The sequence below is a fragment of the Molossus molossus genome, unplaced genomic scaffold, assembly GCF_014108415.1.
Source record: "Molossus molossus isolate mMolMol1 unplaced genomic scaffold, mMolMol1.p scaffold_m16_p_17, whole genome shotgun sequence".
NCBI classification, from domain to species: domain Eukaryota; kingdom Metazoa; phylum Chordata; class Mammalia; order Chiroptera; family Molossidae; genus Molossus; species Molossus molossus.
The window spans coordinates 9,826,678-9,846,120 of record NW_023425352.1 but is presented as its reverse complement, the minus strand read 5'-3'; positions in this window follow the sequence as shown (position 1 = coordinate 9,846,120).

Sequence of the window (19,443 nt, the reverse complement as noted above, 5' to 3'; positions counted from 1 at the left end):
AGCTTTGAGTCTTTTGTCTTTAAAAAAGCTCATCTAAAACAACAAAATAAAATGATTAAGTATTTCTTAAAGAATATTATTCACAGACTTAAAAGATGGGATTTAATTAAATGTGAGTTGTTAATCTTTTCGTAGAGATTGATTTCAAGTTCATTCAGAAAAATGGGCCAGGCATACTCAGGAGTCTGTGAACCGTCAACGCCCAGGCCACCAGCTCTGGTGATATCAGGGTGGGGTAGAGGTTGTCTTTTGGTACTTCTAAATGAGATTTGGGATCCAGCCTTTTAACTTAGTCACAGTTTCATTTTCAGATATTTGAACATTTCACACACAAACAAAACCCAGTCTCTTTCTCAGAAATGCTCTATGGGTCAAAAATCTGTAAATAAGATCATAGTTAAAACAGGAAAACAACCCAAGAACCCATCAATGAATGCATGGATGAGCAAAATATGCTTTATACATACAATGAAATATTATCCAACCTTAAAAAGGAAGGACATTCTGATACATGGCTCCACATAGATAATCTTGAGGACGTTATGCTAAGTGAATAAGCAAGTCACACGAAGATAAATATTCTATGATTCCACTTATATGAAATAGATAGAGTAGTCAAAATTGTAGGGACCAGAAGTAGATGGGTGGTTTCCAGAGGCTGAGGGACAAGAGGAATAGGGAGTTATTGTTTATTGGGTATAGAGTTTCAGTTTTACAAGATAAAGAGCTTGGAGATGGATGGTGGTGATGTTTACACAGCATTATGAATGTATTAAACACCACTGAATTGCACACTAAAAATGGTTAAGATGCATCTGGCCAGTGTGGTCAAGTGGTTTAGGTCACTGGTTATAGGCCCGATCCCCAGTGTGGGGCATGCAGGAGGTGGCCAATCGATGTTCTCTCTCTTTGATGTTTTTAACTCTCTCTCCCTCTCACTTCTTCTCTCTCTAAAGTCAATAAAAGGGAAAAAAGTGTTTTTTTTTTAAATGGTTAAGATGCTGAATTTTATGGTATGTCTATTTTACCACAATAAAAAGTTGAACAAATTAAAATCCTTATAAAATCTTGGAATTAAAAGTTAATAACTCGAGACTCCGAAATGGCGGTGGAGTGAATGGAAGTTACATAGACTATCTCCAAGGACTAAACTGGCATTCCTACTAAAATAAAGACAAATTGTCAGGAAAAAGCAACAGAAAAGTATCTTGCGAGACCATATAACCAGGGACACTGACTCGATCCTGGTAGGATTGTGGAGGTGCGAGAGGGGTGCTGGGAGCCCATAGACAGCAGTGGCCTTAGCTGTGAGCAGCGCCCTTGGGGTTACATTCCCAAGTGGCTCCACAGCACAGTGCCAGGACAGAAGCTAAAATAGCCACAGCGACTCACCTTGGGCTCTGACAGAGGGCGGGCGGACTGGACAGGAACTGTGTGGGGACACTCGGGATTTGGAGGGCGTTCAGAGCTTTTGCTGACTTGTAGCCACGCAGGACGGTGGCCATCTTACTCCTTCTCAGGGCTCTGAAGAGAGAGGCAGCGGCCCCTCCCTCGGAGATTCAACCCCACCCAGGTGGGCCATTGAAATGAAAATTGAGGCTTATTAAGAATCAGCATCTGCCCCACCCTTGGGAAATCCCCTTACAATGAGTCAACTGAGAACCCAAGGCTCTTCATCAAGTAACCTCAACTAAAAGCCTCCAGGCAAAAAGCTAGAGGATAACTGAACCTTTCCTGGGCTTGCAACTCTGCCCAGGAAAGTAAGACTTGACAGTGTTATTTAATGTGGGTCTTCCCATGCTTATCCAAACCCAGTAGAGGGAGCCACAAACAGCAGAACAGCAACACCCACAGGGAAAATTTGGCAGGCTCCAAAGCCCACTGTGATAGCCAAAATGGTGAAACAAAGAAACAAATGCCAAATGAAAGAACAAAATACCTCTACCAAAGATGAGATAAATGAGAAGCAGTTAAGCAAGTTAACAGAGCTACAATTCAGAGCCATGATCTTGAGGAAGCTCTACAGCATGAGTAAGGACATCAACAACATGAATAAAGACATAGAAATGTTGAAAATCAACCAACTGGAAATTAAAAACCACCAAGAAGAAATCAAGAATGACATATCAGAAATAAAGAACACATTGGAAGGTCTAAACAGCAGAATAGAGGAAGCTGAGGACTGGATCAGTGAATTGAAGGCAGGGTAGAAAAATCAACTAATCAGAAAACCAAAAGGAAAAAACAATGAAAAAACAGAAAGACAGCTTAAGAGAACTGGGACAACTGGAAAGACAATAATATTCACATCATAGGAGTCCCCGAAGAAGAAGAAAATGAGCAAGGGTTAGAGAATATATTTGAAGAAATGTGACAGAAAACTTTCCTAACGTGGTGAAGGAAAAAGGCATTCAAGTTCAAGGAGCACAGAGAGCCCCAAGTAAGAAGAACCCAAACAGGCCCACACCAAGACACGTAGTAATTAAAATGCCAAAAATGAAAGACAAAGAGAGAATCCTAAAGGTGGCAAGAGATAAGCAACAGGTTACCTACAAAGAAATCCCCATAAGGCTCTCGGCTGACTTCTCAACAGAAACACTACAGGCCAGAAGAGAATGGCATGAAGTAATCAAAGTTATGAAAAACAAGGATCTGAATCCAAGACTACTCCACCCAGCAAAGCTATCATTCAAAATAAAAGGTCAAATAAAGAGCTTCCCAGCAAAAAAAAAAAAAAAATGCTAAGGGGGAATACATTAGCACCAAACCAGCACTGCAAGAAATGTTAAAAGGACTGCTGTAATTAGTAGAAGAAATAGAAAGAAATATATAAACAAACTAAACAAAAATGGCAATAAATAAGGACATATCAATAATCACCTTAAATGTAAATGGATTGAACGCTTCAATAAAAAGACACAGAGCCCTGGCCGGTTTGGCTCAGCGGTTAGAGCGTCAGCCTGCGGTCTGGAGAGACCCGGGTTCGGTTCCCGCTAAGGGCACGTACTTCGGTTGCAGTTTGTCCCCGGCCCTGGTTGGTTGTGCGGGTGGCAGCCACTCGATGTGTCCCTTCACGTTGATGTTTCTGTCTGTCTCTCCCTTCCTCTCTCTCCCTCCCACTCTATCTGTACAAAAAATGGAAAAATATCCTCGGGTGAGGATAAAAAAAAAAAAAAAAAAAAAAAAAAGACACAGAGTAGCTGATTGGATAAGAAAGCATGACTCATCTATATGTTGTTTACAAGAGACCCACCTCACAATGAAAGACTCACATAAGTTGAAAGTGAAGGGATGGGAAAAAATCTTCCAAGCAAATGGAGAGGGAAAAAAAAGCTGGGGTAGCAATACTCATATCTGATAAAATAGATTTCAAAATGAAGGCCGTAACTAGAGACAAAGAACGCCACTACATAATATTGAAAGGATCTACCCAACAGGAAGATATAACCTTGGTAAACATATATGCACCCAATATAGGAGCACAAAAATATATTAAAAATCTTCTAGAGTCCTGGCCAATTTGACTCAGCGATTAGAGCGTCAGCCTGTGGTCCAGAGAGACCTAGGTTCAGTTCCCTCTAAGGGCGCGTACCTCACTTGCGGTTTGTCCCTGGCCCTGGTTGGGTCGTGCAGGTGGCAACCATTCAATGTGTCCTTTTCATGTCGATGTTTCTCTCTTTCTCTTTCCCTCCCACTCAATCTGAACAAAATATCGAAAAATGTCCTTGGGTGAGAATAAAAAAAAAAATCTTCTAGAGGACTTCAAAGGAGAAATCCACAGCAATTCAATCATAGCAGGGAACTTCAACACCCTGCTGATATCACTGAATAGATTCTCTAGTCAAAAAAATTAGCAAGGAAACAGAGACTCTAAATGAAGCACTAGACCAAATGGATTTAGTAGATATCTACAGAGAATTACACCCCAAAACTAGAAACTTCACATTCTTCTCAAGTGCACATGGGACATTCTCAAAGATAGACCACATTAGGACACAAACTAAATCTCTACAAGTCCAAGAACATTGAAATCATATCAAGCATCTTCTCAGATCACAATGGCATGAAACTAGAAATCAATTGCAACAAGAACATTCAAAGACATTTGAACACATGGAGGCTAAATAGCATGTTATTAAACAATGAATGGGTTACCGAGGAGATCAAGGAAGAAATTAAAACTTTCCTGGAAACCAGTGAAAATGAACACACAACAACACGAAATTTATGGGATGCAGCAAAAGCAGTTCTGAGAGGGAAGTTCATAGCACTACAGGCCTACCTCAAGGAACAAGAAAAATTTCTAATAGACTATCTAACCTCACAACTTAAAGAACTAGAAAGGAAATAAAAAGAAAATCCCACAGCAAGTAAAAGGAAGGAAATAGTAAATATCAGAGCAGAAATAAATGACATAGAGACCAAAACAACAATTCAAAGGATTAATAAAACAAAGAGCTGGGTTTTCGAAAGATAAACAAGATTGATGGACCCTTAGCTTGACTCACCAAGAAACAAAGAGAGAGAACCCAAATACACAAAATCAGAAATGAAAGAGAAGTAACAACTGTCACCACAGAAATACAAAGATCTTTAACAAGTACTATGAACAATTATATGGCAACAAATTCCACAATCTAAGTGAAATGGACAAATTTCTAAAAACACATAGTGTCCCAAAACTGAATTGGGAAGAGAGAGAAAACTTGAACAGACCAATAACAACTAAGGAAATTAAAGAGGTAATCAAGACTCTCCCAAAAAAACAAAATCCCACGCCCAGATAGCTTTACCTGGGAGTTTTACTGAACATTCAAAAAAGAGCTAACAAAAAAAAGAAAAAGAGCTAACACTCATTCTCCTTGAACTATTTCAAAAAATTCAAGAATAAGGAAGACTTCCAAACTTGTTTTATGAGGCCAGCATAATTGTAATTCCAAAACCAGAAAAAGACACTACAAAGAAAGAAAACTACAGGCCAATATCCCTGATGAACATAGACACCAAAATCCTGAACAAAATACTAGCAAATCAGATCCAGCAATACATCAAGAAAATTGTTCACCATGACCAAGTGGGATTCATCCCAGGGATGCAAGGCTGGTACAGTATTTGCAAATCATTAAATGTGATACACCACATAAACAAAATGAAGAATAAAAACCACATGATCATATCAATAGATGCTGAAAAAGCATTTGACAAAATCCAGCATCCATTTCTGATAAAAACGCTCAATAATGTGAGAATAGAGGCATCATATATCAACATAATAAAGGCCATATATGAAAGACCTACAGCCGACATCATACTCAATGGGCTAAAACTAAAAGCATTTTCCTTAAGAACAGGAACAAGACAGGAATGCCCACTCTCACTACTCTTATTTAACATAGTACTGGAAAGCTTAGCCACAGCAATCAGACATGAAGAAAAAATAAAAGGGATCCAAATTGGAAAGGAGGAAGTGAAACTGTCATTATTTGCAGATGACATGATATTATACCCTAAAGACTAGAAAACCCTAAAGACTCCATCAAAAACTACTAGACTTAATAAATGAATTTGGCAAAGTAGCAGGATACAAAATTAATGTCAAGAAATAGACGGCATTCTTATACCCCAATGATGAACTCACAAAAACAGAAACTGAAAAAACAATCCCATTTACCATCGCGGCAAAAAAATTAAGATACCTACAAATAAACTTAACCAAAGAAGTAAAGGACCTATTTGCAGAAAACTACAGGACCTTGAAAAAAAAAAAAAAGAGGAAGATATAAAAAAGCGGAAGCACATACCTGGTTCATGGATTGGAAGAATTAACATCATTAAAATGTCCAATATTTCCCAAAGCAATCTATAGATTCAATGCAATCCCCATCAAAATACTAACGACGTATTTCACAGAACTAGAACAAATACTTCAAAAGTTCATATGGAACCAAAAAAGACGTCGAATAGCCACAGCAATCTTGAAAAAGAAAGACAAAGTAGGTGGGATCACAGTAACAGATATCAGGTTATACTACAAAGCTACTGTTATCTAAACAGCCTGGTACTGGCACATGACCGGGCATATAGACCAGTGGAACAGAACAGAGAACCCAGAAATGGACCCAAGACATTATGCTCAATTAATATTTGACAAAGGAGGCAAGAGCATACAATGGAGTAAAGACAGCCTCTTTAATAAATGGTGTTGGGAAAATTGGACAGCTACATGCAAAAATGAAACCAGACCATCAACTTACACCATACACAAAAATAAACTCAAAATGGATAAAAGACTTAAATGTGACCCGTGAATCCATAAAAATCCTAGAAGAAAATGTAGGCAGCAAAAATTTGGACATGATGCGCAGCAGAATTTTCACTGATACATCACCTAAGGCAACAGATACAAAGGAGAAAATGAACACATAGGGCTACAATCAATCTAAAAAGCTTCTGCACAGCAAAAGAAACAAACATCAAAATGGAAAGGCAACCCACTGTATGGGAGAACATCATTGCCAATGATACATCAGACAAGGGGTTAATATGCAAAATATATAGAGTACTCATACAACTCAACCAAAGGAAGACAAAGAACCTCATTAAAAAATGGGCAGAGGACCTAAATAGATACCTCTCCAAACAGGACATACAAATGGCCAAGAGACATATTAAGAAATGCTCAACATCACTAATCATTAGAGAGATGCAAATTAAAACAATGAGGTATCACCTCACACCTGTCAGAATGGCCACCATCAACAAATCATCAAACAAGCGTTGGCGAGGGTGTGGAGAAAAGGGGACTCTAGTGCACTGCTGGTGGGAATGCAGACTGGTGCAGCCACTATGGAAAACAATATGGTGTTCCATTCCTAGAAGCGGGATCCCGGGGTCAAATGGCAATTCAATTTTTAATTTTTTGAGGGAACACCATATTGCTTTCCATAGTGGCTGCACCAGTCTGCATTCCCACCAGGATCCAATGCAATTTATCCCAGAAATACAAAAAGATTTAATATTGGGAAGTAAAATAATATACTAGAAAACATCAACTGATCAAAGAATTAAAATCATGTGGTCACCTCAATAGATACAATAATAATAATGATAAAGCATTTAGTAAAATTCAATACTTATACTTAATAACAATGTCCCATATAGCCAACATGATACTTGTGTCATGGTAAAGGTATTCTCAGTAAAATGGGGAAGGAAACAAAGATGGATGTTTTAGCTGACACAATAAAATAAAATAAGGTAATAAGAAGAGGGGGAAGAAGAAAGGAGGTGACACCATTTTTCTTATTTATAAATAATATAATTATAAATCTAAAAATTCCAAGAATATAATCTGAAAAATCTGTTACAATGAACAGGAAGTTCCATAAAGGCTATGGTTGCAAAACAGATGTGAAATATAGTTTTACTTTATTCAGTAATATTCGATCAGAAAGGACAATAAAAAACAGTTCATATTTCATGTTTATATATGAATTAATATTCACCTGTGCAAGATTTATTTGATGAAAAAATTGAGTGGAAGCCGAAAGCAGGCCAGAATAAATGAAGAGCGGCGCCACATTCCTGGATGAGACGGCACCACCCCGTACAGGTGAGGGTGCTTCCCAAATGCAGCCATAAGTGAAATACAATTCGGCCCTGCCCGGTTGGCTCAGTGGTTAGAACCTCGGCCCATGGACCAAAGAGTCATGCGTTTGATTCCAGTCAAGGGCACATACCTCAGTTGTGGTTTGGTCCTGGGCCCTGGTCAGGGTCGTGTGAGAGGCAACTAAGCGATGTGTCTCTCTCACATGGATATTTCTCTCTTTCTCTCTCCTTCCTACCAACCTTCCCACTCTATCTGAAGTGATAAATGGAAAAATATCCTTGGGCAAGGATTAAAAAAAAGAAAGAAAGAAAGAAATGCAATTCCAGTTCAATTCCATTAGGAAGATTTCAAGGACTTAACATTGATTTTACGTTCATTAGAAAAATAAAGGCATAAGAATAAACAAAAACTGTTGGAAGAAAAAGAAGAAGTTGATCTGCCACCTAATAAAATATACTGGAAGCTGTAAGAATTGAAAGTGTAATACCAAAATAAACAAGACAAGATGAAGGAACAGAATAGCTAACATAGAAACAGTCTGTATATGAAAGAGTGTATATGGAAAAGTAATCATTTAAAAACTTGGCATTTAAAATGGGTGATCCTGAATGTACTGGTAGTTGAAAAATAAAAGAAATTAGATTCTTATCATATGACATGTATCAAACTAAATTCTATCAAGATTTTCACCCACTAATAAATATAATTGAAGACTATCATGCTCCATATTTAAATTTTTAAAAAAAGCTACAAAAACATTAGATGAAGATTTAGGTGACTATTTATGCCTTTATTAAAGCAATCAAAAGGTTGATAGAATTAACTACATTAAAACCTAATATTTACGAAAGTCAATAAATAAAATCAAGGGCAAATAATAAAAAGAAAACAAGTTTATTTTCGACCTGTATGACCACCAAAGTGTTGCCATGTCTAAAGTGGAAAAAATACTTCTAATTAACAAGTTTACAAAACTACAATGGAAAAGAGACTGAGGATGTTCATAAGCAATTCAATCAGAAATAGAAATGGCTGGTAGCATATTTTAAAACACTTTAACTTTCCTAATAGTCAAAGAAAGTTCCATTGTCTTATTTTAATCGTAAAATTTAAAAAACAGAAATCAAAGGAACATAATGTAAAAAATGCTTGTGCACTCATCACCCAGAACTAATATTTCCTCGGGTTTACTTCCTGTGACGGTGGGTGTGGCTGTGTACAAAGCAGCCACGCAGATCAAACTGAAATCCCCTGTTCTCTCCTCCCTGGACCTTGCTCCTCAAACATGGCCATTAGAAAGAACTTAGTGTGGACACTTTGATTCCCTATTTTAGTACTTTCACCATAGATCTGCTACAATTAATACACAGAATAGCAGCTTTATGGTTTTCAAAAATTTGAAATAAATGTGGTCATACTATACAAGACATTTTCCAAGCTCGTCTTTTTTCACTCAACAGTTTATTTTTTAGATGAATTCATGATGGTGCATTTAGGTTGAGTTCATGTAATTTTGCTACAGTTTTATTTCAATATATAGATAGACCACAGTTTATCCATTTCTCTACTTACGGATATTTAAATCATTTTAGTTTTTACTGAGAAGCCTGCTGTAATGAACCTTCCTTGTACACATACACAAGAGATTCTCTAGAAACTGGGTTGCTAGTTCTTAGAGTTTACCTCTTAAATGTTTTACCGGATAATAACACTGCTCTCTAGAATGATTTTTATCCATCTACCTTCCCATCAGCAGAATATTTCAAAATCTTTGCCAGCACTTAGTTTTGTTCATCTTTGACATTTTGTCAATCTAAAATGGTATAAAACTATCATTTTAATTTGCATTTCCATAATCACTAGTGAGTTTAAGGGAAATTTTATGTGCTTATTGGCCTGCTTGTATTATTAAACCATTTTTCTCTTGGGTTATTCTTTTTCCTGTTGAATGGTAGAAATGTCTGTATCCTGAGTGCTAAAGGTTTTATTGTCAAATGTATGGAGGAAATCTGCCTGTTGAAAGCTTGTGTTTTAACTTGGATTAGGATGTTTTTAATCTTACAAAAAAGTTTTGATCTGGCCAACTTTATCATTCTTTCCTTAACATATTATGCTTTGTGTAATCTCCAGTAAGAAATCCTTTCCTGCCCTGAGGGTATAAAGATATTTGACTATATTTTATATTAGTGGTTTAAATAGTTTTGTAATTTCGTATTCGATGTTTAGTTATCTGGAATTTACTTGTTGTGCATGGTGTAAAATAAAGATTATTTTTTTCTGACATAGACATGCAGTTATCCCTAACATTACTAAGTGTAGAGTTCATCATTTTCCCACTGATTGGTAATGTCCTTTTATTATACACCAGGGTCTCCTTTATGCTTTGCTCTGTCCTGTGCTCTCCAGTCTATTCCATCAATCTGTTTTCAAGTCCTACCTACGCCACCTTCAAGCTATTTTAATTACTATAACTTATAATTAGACTTCATCCGGTAGAGTAAATCCTTCCTACTTATTCTTCCCTTCTACTCCCAGAAGTTTCTTGATTATTCTTGGATCTCTACTTTTCTTATAAACTGAGGTTGATTACCTTACTGGGTTGAGATACCCTATTGGAAATTTTCATTAGAATTGCCTTAAAGTTATAGTTTCATTAGGGAAAATGATTATTTTTATAATATTGAGTCTATTAATTCATTAACATGCATTTTATTTTATCACACCTTTTGCTATGTTTTTTATTTTCTTCATAAACCTACTGTACAGCTCTGTTACAGAAGATACTGACATTGTGCATGCTATCATTTTATTGTCTTATATATTCTGTTGATTATTGGTAGCAAGTAGAGAAGCTATTGATCTTTTTTGTATTGACCTTTTAGCCAGCAACTCTAAGCTCTCTTATTTGTTTTAATCATTTGTCTATAGACTCCTTTGAATTTTCTCTGCAGATCTAATGTTGTTTTCACATACTTTACATTCTTGTAAATATTTTTAGTTAATCTTTCAAATTTATTGGCATAAATATTGTTCATGGAATCTCCATATGACTTACACTATCTCCTCTGTAGTTTCATGCTCTTTTTGGTTCTTAACATTATCTGTGTCTTCTTTTTGCCTTGAACAATCTTGAAAGAGATTTGTTTATTTTCATAATATTTTAGAAACTCTTACCTTTTGTGACAACATGGGTGGACCAAGAGATTATTATGCTAAGTGAAATAAGCCAGTCAGAGAAAGACAAATCCCGTATGAGCTCGCTTACATGTGGAATCTAATGAACAAAATAAACTGATGAACAAAATAGAAACAGAGGTATGGATACATGGAACAGACTGGAAGTTGTCAGAGAGGGAGGGGGAGGGTTGGGACTGGATGAAAGAAGGTGAAGGGATTAGCCAAAGAACATATATGTATACCCATAGACACAGACAACAGTGTGATATTGGCCCCAGGGAAGGAGGGTGAGGGCCGGGTGGAGATGAACAAAGTGGGGGGAAATGAGGACATCTGTAATAGTGTAAACAATAAAAATGAAGTTTTTTGAAAAGTACTTTTGTTGAGAATCTTGCTTCTTTTTCCACCATATTGTATTTCATTAATTCTGTTCTTATTTCTTTTAGCTTTTTGAATAAAATAAACCTTTCTTTCCCCATTCATTCCTGGTTTTTATTTATTTTTACTTATTTACTTTTATTTATTTTTATTGTTTAAAGTATTACAGATGTCCCCCCATTGACTTCCTCCTTCCCTCTCCCACCACTCTCCTGCTCTCTCCAACCTAGTGTACAGGGTCCATTGGTTGTGCATATATGCACACAAGTTCTTTGGTTTATCTCTTCCCATTCTTCCCACCTCCCATCTAAGGTTTGTTAGTCTCTTTCCTACTTCCATAACTCTGGATCTATTTCGGTCAACAGTTTATTTTGTTCATTATGTTCCATAAATAAGTGAGATCATGTGGTACTTGTCTTTCTCTGACTGCCTTATTTCGCTTAACATAATTTTCTCCAGGTCCTTTCATGCCATTTCAAAGGGTAAGAGATCTTTCTTTTTAACAGCTGCATAGTATTCCATTGTGTGAACATACCACAGCTTTTTTATCCATTCGTCTACTGATGGCCACTTGGGCTGTTTCCAGATCTTAGCTATTGTAAATAACGCTGCTATGAACATAGGGGTACATATATTCTTCCTGATTGGTGTGTCAGGCTTCTTAGAATATATTCCAAGAAGTGGGATCCCTGAGTCAAATGGCAGTTTCATTTTTAACTTTTTGAGGAAATACTTTATTGTTTCTCATAGTGGCTGCACCAGTCTGCATTCCCACCAGCAGTGTGCTAGAGTCCCCTTTTCTCTATATCCTCACCAGCATTTGTTGCCCTTTTCTTTTCTTTTCTTTTCTCTCTTCTCTTCTCTTCTCTTCTCTTCTCTTCTCTTCTCTTCTCTTCTCTTCTCTTCTCTTCTCTTCTCTTCTCTTCTCTTCTGCATGTAGTTGTCCAACTTTCTCAACACCATTTATTGAAGAGACTGTCTTTTCTCCATTGTATGCTCTTGCCTCCTTTGTCGAATACTAATTGTGCATACTGTCTCGGGTCAATATCTGGGTTCTCTGTTCTGTTCCACTGATCTATATGCCTATTCTTGTGTCAGTACCAGGCTGTTTTGATTATGATGGCTTTGCAGTATAACTTGATATCTGGTATTGTGATCCCTCCCACTTTGTTCTTCTTTTCAAGATTGCTGTGGCTATTGGGGGTCTTTTATAATTTCATATAAACTTTTGGAGTATTTGTTCTAGGTCTGTGAAATACACCATTGGTACTTTAATAGGGATTGCATTGAATCTGTAGATTGCTTTGGGTAGTATGGTCATTTTAATGATGTTGACTCTTCCAATCTATGAACGTGGTATATGTTTTCACTTTTTTATATCTTCCTCTATTTCTTTTTTCAATATCCTGTAGTTTTTTGAAAGCAGGTCTTTTACCTCTTTGGTTAAGTTTATTCCTAGATATTTTATTTTTTTGTTGTTGTTGCAATGGTAAATGGGATTGTTTTTTTAGTTACCCTTTCTCAGTGTTCATTATTGGTGTATAAGAATGCCATCAATTTCTGGATGTTAATTTTGTATCCTGCTACTTTGCCAAATTCATTTTTTAAATCTAGTAGATCTTTTATGGAGTCTTTAGGGTTTTCTATATACAATATTATGGTATATGCAAATAATGACAGTTTCACTTTCTCCTGTCCAATTTGGATCCCTTCTATTTTTTCTTCTTGTCTAATCACTGTAGCTAAGACTTCCAGTACTATGTAAAATAAAAGTGGCAAAAGTTGGCATCCCTGTCTTGTTCCTGTTCTTAAGGGAAATGCTTTTAGTTTTTACCCATTGAGTATGATATTGGCTATAGGTTTTTCATATATGGCATTTATTATGTTGAGGTATGATCCCCCTATTTCCACTTTGGTGAGTGCTTTTATCAGAAATGGGTGCTGGATTTTGTCAAAATGCTTTTTCAGCATCTATTGATTTAATCATATGATTTTTTTCTTTCATTTTGTTTATATGGTGTATCACATTTATTGATTTGCGAATATTGTACCAGCCTTGCATTTCTGAGATGAATCCCACCTGGTCATGGTGAATAATTTTTTTAATGTATTGCTGGATCTGATTTACTAATATTTTGTTGAAGATTTTGGCATCTATGCTCATCAGGGATATTGGCCTGTAGTTTTCTTTCTTTGTAGTGTCTTTATCTGCTTTTGTAATTAGGATTATGCCAGCCTCATAAAAAGAGCTTGGAAGTCTTCCTTCTTGAATTTTTTTGAATAGTTTGAGGAGAATGGGTATTAGTCCTTCTTTGAATGTTTGGTAAAACTCCCCTGTGAAGCCATCCAGGCCTGGGCTTTGGTTTGCTGGGAGTTTATTGATTACATCTACAATTTCCTTAGTTGTTATTGGTCTAAGTTTCTGCCTCTTCCCAGATCAGTTTTGGGAGACTGTGTGATTGTGGATTTCACTCTAAGTACTTCTTTTAGTTGTATTCCACATATTTGTGTGTGTGTCAAGTTTAAGAATAGGTTTTTAATCATTGGGACAATCTGTGCATATTCAGTATTTAAAGTGTTTGTCATGATTTAGAATTGGCGTATTCGAGACTCTGACAGATTAGCCTGTGATTATAACTTAAAATATGTAATTGACTTGTGATTTCAAATTAAAAGTGTAAGTTTTTTTTTACCATGTTTGCAAACATAATTGGAATGTTTATCCACATATTTTAATATGGAAAGTTTGCTATTATTTAATCTGTATATTTAATAATTTCCATTGTGATTTCATCTATAACCTATGAATGATTTGCAATCAGAATTTGTTTTTCATTTACAATTTTTAAAACCATCAGTTTATATTTATGATGAATTGCATTGCGATCAGATAACTGGTGTTCATGCTCTCAATTTTCTAAAATTGAGCTTTGGTATTCCTGTATCTAATATACTCTTTATCCTGTAAATTGAGTGCTTTCGTTTTTGAAAATTTATTTTGGTTAGTTTTCAAACCAGCTTTTTTCTCTCTCTCTCTGTTCCACTCCTGTCTATTCTAAAAACTATTTAAAATTATTATCTTGCCCTGGCCGGTTTGGCTCAGCGGTTAGAGCGTCGGCCTGCGGTACAGAGAGACCCGGGTTCAGTTCCCACTAAGGGCATGTACCTCGGTTGCAGTTTGTCCCCGGCCCTGGTTGGTCATGCGGGTGGCAGCCACTCGATGTGTCCCTTCACATCGATGTTTCTCTCTCTCTCTCTCTTCCTCTCTCTCCCTCCCGCTCTATCTGAACAAAAAATGGAAAAATGTCCTCGGGTGAGGATAAAAAAAAAAAAATTATTATCTTACATCCAATATTTGGAGTATACAGTTTCCATTATTAGGTATCTTGACTCTACATAATGATGGCCGGTTTGCTTCTGTGGTTTGTAATTTTCCATTGTGAGCTCATCTTTAGCAATGGTTGTTTTCCTAGACATCCTATTATCTCATTTGTAAAAGCTTTACCATAAAATGCTTTAGTTTTTATTTCTGTAGGTTTCTATAGGTTTTGCTGGTCAGACACTTTTTAATTTAATTTTTCAGTTTGAGTGCCTGTACCACATTGGTTCATGGAGGCTGATACCACCTTGGTGTGGGAAGCAGTCCTGTTCTCATTCCTGAGGGTGATGCTTTTCCCTACTCTGATCCCACATAGCTGCCAGGCTTCCTTATTATGTCCATGGGCTTATGGGAGACTTTTTCTTATCCCTCTTTCAAGAAAGTGGCAGCTTTTTATTTTTCCTGGATTTATGCACACAGCATCATTCTAACTCTGGGTGTATTATGAGCCTGTATCCTACACCTGCCTTCCTATGGGAACACTGAAGCCCCCTCCCACCCATGCTCATTTTCCATTCCCATGAGCTCCTCAGCTTCTGCTTTTACTCACTGCTATGATTTCAAGAACCTGGCATCTGGTGCCTTCCTTTATTAGTTTCTGGCTCAGTTATGCATTCATTAGTTTTGCTTTGTTACATCTTGTCAGCTTTTAAACAATGCAGTTGGAGTAGATGAGATTTTCTCTATGTCAGATGAGATATCTTAACATCATTTTTATTATTAAATTGGTATAGATTAAAAAATAAAAGATAATTCTCATTGTTGCCAATTGTTCACAGATATGAGTATTCACATACACCAATTGGTGGGAATATAAATTGCAGTATAATTTGATCATTCATACCTAAAGCCTTCGAAAAATATACATACCCTTTAAACAGTCAATTCTATCCTGATCATTCATCCTAAATAAATAATTAAGGATGTGAGCAAAGAGGTAGCAATATTGTTGGAGGCTGGTAAACTGCACCGATGAGAAATATTTTTAAGTGAGCCTCTTAGGGTATGCTGTCTTCCCAACCAAAACACACTTTTCTGTCACCTGGCTGTTAAAATCTTCATTTGGGATCATTTTTAATATATTGTTTTGCTACTAATGCAAGGAAAGCCTGGGTATTTCCTTATTACAGATTTTAGGCGTCATCAATATGTAAGAAGTTAAAAACATATTTCTCATCTCATAGATCTCTCAGTTATTCATCCATCTCCTTCAAGGTTTGAAATACCTACCCCTTTTTTCTTCCATGCCCTCTTGTTGCTATTTTAATTCCGGCCATTAAAAAAATCTTTACTTGGATCATTACAGTATCCTCATAGCTGGTCCAGGTCACCAACATATTCTTCTTCTAATCCATCTGTGACACTGCTGGGCAGTTATCATGCTAAAGTGCAGATCTGATCATGTAATTTTTATGCCTAAAGCCCTTAATGCCCATTCTCCTTCATTATCTAAAATAAACTTCGAACTCCTTAATATGCTATTCAGGTCTCTTCATAACCTGACCCAAAGTTTTTTCAAACTTTACTACAGCTCTCTCAGATCTATTTCCAAGAACCAAGCACAGCAGCCTTCTTGTGATTCCTGGTACATGTTGTCGTTTCCTGTCTCCCTCAGTGTAGTCCTTTTTGCTTATTCCAGGCTTTCGTTTAGGAATGTGCACCCCCTGACCTCCACCCCTCAAACCCTGGCTCAGAGAGAGTCTCCCCAGCTCCTCCTCCGACAGTTAGAATTAATCTCTCCTTGAGCCACACTCCCATTTTTCTTTGTGCCTTATCAAGGCACGTACTACCTAATGCCATTATTAGATGAATTATTTACATCTCTGTCACCTTTAGTAAATGACAAGTTCCTAGATGACTTACCTGTCTCTTATGCACACTCTGCGGTGGTAACTAGAATGGTCCTTGTACCCATGGGTGCTTCTGCATGTTGGTTACATGGTATTGCCTTTGATTGAAAGGCGTGAATCTAGAAAAGGAAAGCAAACACTCAAAGAGGCACCAAAAAAGGAAAAGAACTTTGTGAAAATCTGAGCGTCAATCCATGCACCAAGAGGTCGCCGGTTCGATTCCCGGTCAGGGCACATGCCCAGGTTGTGGGTTGTTTTTGTTGCAGAAAAGTAGAATGATTTTATGGGCATGAGGAATGATCCCTCCAGAGAATCTGGCCCTGCAGCTTGGGGAATGATGTGGTGTGATAAGACAGAGTTGCCAATCTGGTTTTTTTTTTGGTGTTTTTTTTTTTAATGATTTATACATTCAGTGTATTGGGACTTTCACAAATTCTCAAACTCAGAGGATGGTCAAACTAAAATGATGCTGAGTAAAAAAAAATCTAAACATTGTACAGAAGGTATTTTAACTAGTCAAATGAAAAACAGATGTCTTAAATTAAAACACATAAATTACTTGAGCTTAAAAATTTCATATATCTTTGTGATGAAAATCTATCACTCAAGACTTAATAAGATAGATTTTGAAAACTTACATATTTGTATGTTTAGTTAATTGATGACATTCAATAAAATGTCTCTTTAAAAAGCTGCTTAAAATTATAGACAACAATGATTATGGTGTTATTACATTATTCCACTTTAGTGTTACTATTAATACTTGTTTAGCTTTGGGAAATTTAGAAGATATAAAATAGTGCCGAGAAGAAAATGACAATCATCTGTATTTTCAGTGCCTGGAATTAATCATTAATTTATTTGCTCCTCACTTGCTAAGAAAAATTACTGCTTTTATAGAAGTAATACATATTTATTATAAAGAATTTGCATCATTTAGAAAAGTATAAAATAAAGAATTTTTTTAATGTCAATTACTTTACAAATTCCTACATTGTCCCTAGCAAGGGCCAAATGACTCTTCTGGGTATAAATTTCAGGTTAAACTTCCCTATAGAGTATTACAGTTACTCGTCTGGGAAATAGCAATTTCTTTTTTAAACTTAATAGTTACTATGAAGTCAATTTCTCAAAACTTGGACCCATTTCAATTTGAAAGAATAATGTCTTTTTTCATGAGTGGAAATTGAATAAATAAACTAGCTGATAAGAATTGAGAAAGGTCTTGAAGAATGTCACCAGCTTGAATCTTCAGCAATGAATATTCTAATGGGGGAAGATCTTTGCTGGGGTATTTATAGCTGATCAGAAATCCTTGAGAGAATTTGAAACTTTCGCCTAATTGTTTACTACGTCTAAACATAATTTCCTAAGAGCAGAAATGTACATGAAATATTTGCAGCAACCTGAACCCTGTCCTTCCCCAACCCTCAAGCCCAGCAGTGGGTCATTTCTTAGAAAGCTAGCCTTTGTCATGGTCAGCTCCTCTTCCAGATGGAAGGTCCCTGAAGACACTTGACACCAGTGGCAACCAAGGCATTTTCTCTTTAGTGTCACCTAAGGGGGAAAAATGCAGTGATGGTCAAAAAGCATTTCCCATTTCCTCCTCAATGTGTGGGGGGTTGGGGGTGGGGTGGATGAGAGCACCTCTCTCTGACTCCAGGTCCCAGACTTTTAATGAATTTCACTTTGTCTTTATTAACAACGTGCTTCATACTTGACATTCCATGTTTTCACTTCAAAGACGGAACGCAGAGCCTGCTCCAGTAAAAACGTCTATCCGGCCTGATGGCAGGGGATGCTCGAGGAGGAATATTTGATGGGAACATGAATAGCGATGCAGCAGCGCGTGCAGACGGTCATGCAGGTCCAGGCGGACCTAGAGCCGGGGGTCCCTTCAACGACGCCACCCCAGGAGCCGGCGGGGAGACGCGTGCGTGCAGGGTCGCCGGGAGCCTAGCGAACCACGCGCAATAGTGCTCCGCAAGAAATACCAGGAGATCAGTATTCGTTTCTGCCTTCAGAAAAAGGTCCTTTCTAGCTCATTGACTGGCTCTTATTTGCATGGTTCTCGAAAAGTAGTTTGGGCCGTCTTCTCTAAACGGTGGGTCTACTATGCAGAGCCGAGTTGTCTCTGCCTTCCTAGCCAGGCACCCTGGCATTGCCTCTGGGGAAAACCAATGACAAATAAGGATCCTCCTCCTTTTACGCCACCAGGCCTTGTTTGGGAAGGGCTGGCTCACTCCATCTACTAGATGACGGTTAGTGGCTGTCCCAGGTCACATGGTTGGAAAGTGAGGGGAGTAAGACTTGAACCCTGTCTCCTTTCCAGCCTGTTGCCTTCGACACTGTTATGCACAGGACAGAAAGAGGTGGAAGTGTGGTAATACAGTTGCAAAAGTTCATTCCATGAGAAACCTGTCGGAGAACCTTTCAGGGGAAGAAACTTTATGCACCTCATTGTGAAGCTCCAGTTCCAGCAACTTGGTGATCTGAGCCAATGTGATACTCTGCTGCGACAATCCCTGGAAATTCAGGATCAAAAGCTAAGGAACAAACCCAGCTAACAAACAAACAAACAAACAAAAACACACAGCTGATGGCCCGGCCGGTGTGGCTCCGTGGTTGAGCATCGACCCATGCACCAAGAGGTCGCCGGTTCGATTCCTTGTCAGGGCACATGCCCAGGTTGTGGGCCCGATCCCCAGTGGGGGGCATGCAGGAGGTGGCCAATCGATGTTCTCTCTCATCGATGTTTCTATCTCCTCCCTTCCTTTCTCTCTAAAATCAATAAAGAAAACAAACAAAACACACAGCTGAGCTTGCAAAAAAGACAAGGAAAATGCTCAGTTGCAAGAGCAATGCAGAGCCAGTGCAGAAAGCTCGCCAGCTGTGGGGTTATAGGTTTTAAGGCCTGAGCGGGGTCAGAGCTAGACCCGGAGACCCTTGGCAGGGAATTTAGGAGGGAAAGATCCAGACCTTAAAAGGAAAGCAACAAGGAGGTGCCTCTCTGCCTAGCACTCTGTCTGGGGCTGGAAGGAAGTCCCCCT